At 40.8% G+C, this 6,000-nt stretch overlaps 1 protein-coding gene across 1 annotated transcript in view; it reads right to left on the reverse strand.

The window, feature by feature from the left end:
* The window catches only part of AKT3 (AKT serine/threonine kinase 3), a 238,032-nt gene extending 233,231 nt beyond the window's left edge, over positions 1-4,801 (reverse strand). Inside the window, exon 1 of the mRNA XM_006102827.3 lies at positions 4,704-4,801. The gene's annotated coding sequence lies outside the window, so the exon portion shown is untranslated. The remainder of the gene's footprint in view (positions 1-4,703) is intronic.
* Between the last annotated feature and the right edge of the window lie 1,199 nt (positions 4,802-6,000).

The following is a 6,000-nucleotide window of genomic DNA, read 5'->3' on the forward strand; positions in this document are numbered from 1 at the left end:
CAAGTCTCCAATCAGATCAGTGTGCTTTCTACCAAACATTATCTGAACTCTCAAAAATATGTGTAACATTTGAGAATAGCTCTGAACGTTTTTTTGATCAAATTATTCTTCAGAAGTCCAGTAAAGCACAATGCTCTCAAATAAATTAGAAATTAATACATATCCCTGTGGCATCACAACTGAAATTATGACAGAAGAGGAGAAGCAGGGTGACAAAGTTAAAAGGGCACCTCAGCAATTCTCTTTTTTTTTACAAATAAAGGTTGTAATTAACATAGGTTGACAATTTCCGGGGTTAATTTCAAAGTTAAAGGCCACAATACAATTCTGTAATAATACAACTTTCTCTAAACTATAAACTGGGCTGTAATTAATGGTATGTAGCATATACTCGCTCTGCACCACAATTCTTCACGTACTTTACATATGCTAGTCAAACTGCATTAATGAAGATAACATGTTCAAATACATGAGAATGCTGCTACACTGAAATACCAATGCTGGAGAAGGGTAACCATAATGTAATTTTATGGTAGTCACCTATGCATAAGAAATAGGTGAGACTGATATATGCCATCAGTGCAAAAAGCTCTACAAAACTTTTGAAAGGATTTGAGGGAAAAGAAAAAGACGGAAGTGGGAGCGAAATTCAAGACAACCTGCTCTCACTTCAAGTAACTCTAAAAGCCAGTCCGTCCCTTTCAAGAGTTATAATCCTGTGAAAACACACAACACGTAGGGAAGTGGGCCACACAAATGATACATTTTGAATACCTCTCCTCTCTTCTGGGTGGATTTTCTTAAAAGTCTTTCTGTCAATATCTTCGCTGAGCTTTACATTATGGGGGAAATACCTGCAAAAACACAGGCAAGTTTCTGACTTTCCCACAAAAGAGCCCTTCTTCAAAACTGCCCATTCTTAAAAATCAGCTTTGCAAACTTTGAAATATACATACAAACACATAAAGCATTTCCTCCCTCTTCCCCACGCCTATTGAGGGTATTTAAATGCCATTTCAACCAACACAGCCGTTATTCATCAAAACAGCATCCCGTGCCCTGACCGGTTTGGCTCAGTGGATAGAGTGTCGGCCTGCGGACTCAAGGGTCCCAGGTTCGATTCCGGTCAAGGGCATGTACCTTGGTTGCGGGCACGTCCCCAGTGGGGAGTGTGCAGGAGGCAGCTGATTGATGTTTCTCTCTCATCGATGTTTCTAACTCTCTATCCCTCTTCCTTCCTCTCTGTAAAAAATCAATAAAATCTATTTAAAAAAAAAAAAAAAAAAAGCATCCCGTGCCCCAGCCAGGTGGCTCAGTTGGTTGGAGCATCGTTCCTTACACCAAAAAGGCTGCAGGTTCGATTCCTGGTCAGGGCACATACCTAGATTGGGGGCTCCAACCCCAGTCGGGGCACATGCAGGAGACAACGGATAGATGCTTCTCTCTCCTCTCTCTCAGTCTCTCAAATCAATAAACATATCATCGGGTGAGGATAAAAAAGAACAACACTTGTGCTGGGTGATATATTTAATATTCTAATACGAACAACTAGGAAAACGCTTATTGGATCCTTCCGAGTCCTAAAACACTGGGCAAGCTATGGATGAATTATCCCCTCCACGTCTCTTGTAGACGGTGGCTTGTCTCCATGTGCAGGTACCTATGCTAACAGGGGCAGGTGGAGGGTTGCTACTAAAAGAATTTTGGTTGCACCGTTGGCCATATTTCCCCAACACACATGTAAGATGCTTCCAAACTCTGTCCTGGGACCTCTCTGGTTATAAAATGGAAAAAGAGTTCGCATACACACAGAACACAGCTGGTACATGGTCCACTACATGCCAAGAATCAGCTTGACCTCTCACCACCAATTACAGGGAGAGCTAAGGTGCAGGTACGGCATGTTACGAAGGGCAATGGACAAGCCAAAACATTTGGGTCCCTTTTTCCAACCTGCCCCACCAGCGTGATGATGCTGGTCCCTGAACTCCGTGCCTGTATTTCCTTCGCCATAAAAACAAAGATACAGAGCATCGGATGAACTCCAAATAGCCCTACAGAGCCAACATGTATGACTCTTCAAGTTCAAATCTGCTCTCTACTTCACTTATAACTGACATCTTAGTTAACAATATTGTGATCATACAGTTCCTGTCCACAAAAGTCCAATATAGTTGGGAAGATACAACATTCAAACACCAACTCCACACAGACAAAACCTGAACTAAACTCCAATCCTAACAAAAGACCATCTTCCTCCCTCTCCCATCCTCAGCCCCACAAACACAGGATTTCTTAACACAGAGGAGAGAAATTCTCACTTGGAAGTCTTCTAGTGATCTGGTCTAGTAATTTTTTTTTTTACCTTTCCCTTTGAATACTAGGAAAATATACCTATTTGGATGCGTAAAATATGTGCAGTTGGCATTAAATAAATATAGAGTATTGAAAAGAAAAGGAACTAAAAAAGCAAACCCATGGCTCAAGAAGCATATGTCAATCTATCAACTACTATTTGAAGATTACCCGCACAGGAAGTATATTAACATCTAATCCACTGGTGCTACAATAAAATACGTAAACATTGGAGGCAGTTAATTCAGCATCTGAAATAACTAAAATGAAAAAGGATGTTGTTATGGGTCAATCTACATTAACTTGATTTCTGGGAAAACAGTTATACTACATTATGGAAAGTTAGCATTGTCACTGTGAACTCTAACAGGTAGTTAGTAAAAACATTAAAAGAAAATGTTTCAGAATGAGGGAAGTTAAAATAAAATGGATTTTTATAAACCAGAGTAAGTGTTTTCTCATGTTAAAATCACTTTCAAAACTGTAGCAGGGGAGCCCTAGCTGGTTTGGCTCAGTGGATAGAGCGTCAGCCTGCGGACTGAAGGGTCCCAGGTTCGATTCCGACCAAGGGCACATGCCTGGGTTGCATGCTGGATCCCGGGTGGGGGGTGTGCAGGAGACAGCCAATCAATGATTCTCTCTCATCATTGATGTTTCTATTTCTCTCTCCCTCTCCCTTCCTCTCTAAAAAAAAAAAAAAAAAAATGTAGCAGGGGCGGTCCTGAAGATTAAATGCATATATACATACATGTTGGCCACATGTAATAGTGCCTGGCCCATGGCAAGGGCTCACCAGGCATTGGCTAGCATGAACGCTGCACTGAATCTAGCTCATGAAAGACCATGATAAAATAATTAAGTTAACATCTGATGATTCAGGGCTATCTTTGCAGGAGGCTACAGAACAGTGCATGCACCCTGGCCAGTTTAGCTCAGTGGATAGAACAACGGCCTGCAGACTGAAGGGTCCCGGGTTCGATTCCGATCAAGGGCACATGCCTGGGTTGCAGGCTTGATCCCCAGTAGGGAGCGTGCAAGAGGCAACCAATCAATGAGTCTCTCTCATCACTGATGTTTCTATCACTCTCTCCCTCTCCCTTCCTCTGCAAAATCAATAAAAATATATTAAAAAAACAAAATAACAGAACAATGCATGCTGTAGGAAACCAGGATTTGGAATACTGATGTGAACTCTGAAACCTGAAGTTAAAAACGGAACAATTTTAAATGATCTACGTATTCTAACGAATCTATAAAAATTAATTAAGTGCATTTCTTAAATTAATTTAAGAAAAATGCAAGTCAAATTACAAGTCTGATTTAGTCAAAACAAAATTAAATGGCTGCTAACAGAAAAACACACCTGAACTCTATATGTTCATGTTGACACCAATCAATTTAATAAAAAAAAAATGTTTTAATATTTTAAAAATGGAATGGCTTCTTTTTCTGTCTTGCATGTTGTTATTCAATTCTGAATGGTTTCAAATGAAATATGTTTTAATGTTGAAACTTAATCACACTCTAAAAACAAGATCCTATCAAATCATGCTAAAATGCAATTAACACCTAGTTAACAAGGATTGCCTTAGCTTCCCAAGGGTGAACTCTTGACCTTCAAAGGTATAATAACAACAACAAAAAGTGTAGCTATCCTTTCACAAAGATATGCAAAGTTTAAGTAAACTCTAAACTTCCACAAAGTCAATTTGTAAAACGGGTTCCTCTTTTTAAAGAAACCCAAATAGTTGTAAATTTCCATTGAATCTCTGTAAGAAAGAAAACCTCTCACATTTAAATCAAAAGCTAGAGTTTAAAAAACCTTAAATCCTTACTTTGCACAAGACGCTATGCTAACAAGCACATTTGTCCCATGACATCTTTGAGCAAAACATCTTTAGATTCGCCGTGATCTGAAAACAAATTTTCTTTCTAATGGATGTGAACTTCTGAAAAAAAAGTAAAAAAAAGTTCTCAATCAACCAGCCCCTATCATACAGTTCACATTCTAATATTTGTTGAATGAATGAAATCTTATTTAAAATACTTTACCAGCCATAAACTTACATAAACAACAAAACGTCCAAAGAAGAACCCTTAAGTACTCTGACAAACACAACTTAAACTAAGTCAATATGAAATTAAAAATGAATTTTTAAGTTGGAAAATAATTCACTAAATCACAGAAAGGCTACGTGTCTGGGACAAAATGAATACAAATAATAGTTTCATAAATTATTGTGCAGAGTTACTTTAGGTTTTTTTTTTTTTTTTACACTGGAAGCAAACATGCTACTGCAAATACACAGGAGAAATATATAGCTGAACCAAAAAAAAATAAAATCTACCTTCATCTAATTCCAGTTTCATCTCATTCATGTGATATACGCTCTCCTCTCACTTTAAAAAGAAGCTCAAGCCAATTAAGGATAGTGGGGCCAACCTGGTGAAAAAAGCAAAAAGCAGATCTTCAGTACCATCTCCTTGGGAAACTTTCAAAGTCAAGATTGCGTATTTGTCAAAAGAAAATTGCGGGGCAAAGGTAGGTGTACAGCTGTGAATACGTGAAAGTTTGTTCTTGTATTAGGGTTTATTCATCATTGTGTTATTTTCCACATGAACAACTGCATATATGCAAAGAAGTGTGTATTCAATCCGATACCTCAGGAAACTAGTAATTTATTAATAAGTATTTTAATAAATATGTTCATGTTTTAGACAACCACGTCGTGAATATATGTATGTGTGTGTATGTGTACTAGACAACCACCTCTTGGAATGTTCATGTTCATTTATACATATTTTGCAATGACAAGTTCTGAAGACTAAGTTTCCTAAACCATCTTTATTGGACTCTTCCACCTTTGTGTGTGTGTGTGTGTGTGTGTGTGTGTGTGTTTTCAGTGATTTCTTAACAACTGTACAATCTAAGGAGCTCCCACCAAAAATGAAACCCAGTGGCTGTCTAGTGACTTGCAGTGAACTAAAGAGCTGCATGACCACGCTTTCCCAAATAAGGGACACACACACATACCTCGATGGATGGTTTGAGGCAGCTGGCAATGTACTAAGTGCAAAAAAAAGCCATTCTTTCATACCCTTTAGCTTCGGGATGAGCGTATTGGAAGCGTGACCATTTTACTAACGCCAGCAACTAGCCAGCAGACCCAGCAGGTCCACCGCGGACTCTCTACCTTGCAGGAACCTTAGGAGCTTACAAACTACCGGGCTCTGGACCAATCCGCGCCCGGGTGGCAGGCGTGGGGTGCTCTTCCTAACACGATGCTGATGGGAGACCGGGGCGCATCCTCCCCTTGACCTGCAGGCAGGCACCGCCTCTGCGTGCAGAAGAGACACGCTCCCGATCGCCATTGGAAACCCGACGCCCGAGCGATGCAATCTGGCCTCCCCGCAGATTCCCGGGAAATCCCAAACACGGGGTGACCCCGCCAAGGAGCCGGGGCGCACCCCGCCGCCGGCCAGGTTCCACTCGGGGCTCCCAAGGGCCCCGCCGGCATCATGGCTGATGGCAGACCGATGCGCAGGAGGCGATGCACGAGAGGGAGGCCGGTTTTGTTTTACTTTGCAGCCGAGCCGCCTCCGGCGCCCAGCAGCAGCAGCGACAGCATCACTGGATCCGCCAAA

The sequence above is a fragment of the Myotis lucifugus genome, unplaced genomic scaffold, assembly GCF_000147115.1.
Source record: "Myotis lucifugus unplaced genomic scaffold, Myoluc2.0 scaffold_432, whole genome shotgun sequence".
NCBI lineage: Eukaryota > Metazoa > Chordata > Mammalia > Chiroptera > Vespertilionidae > Myotis > Myotis lucifugus.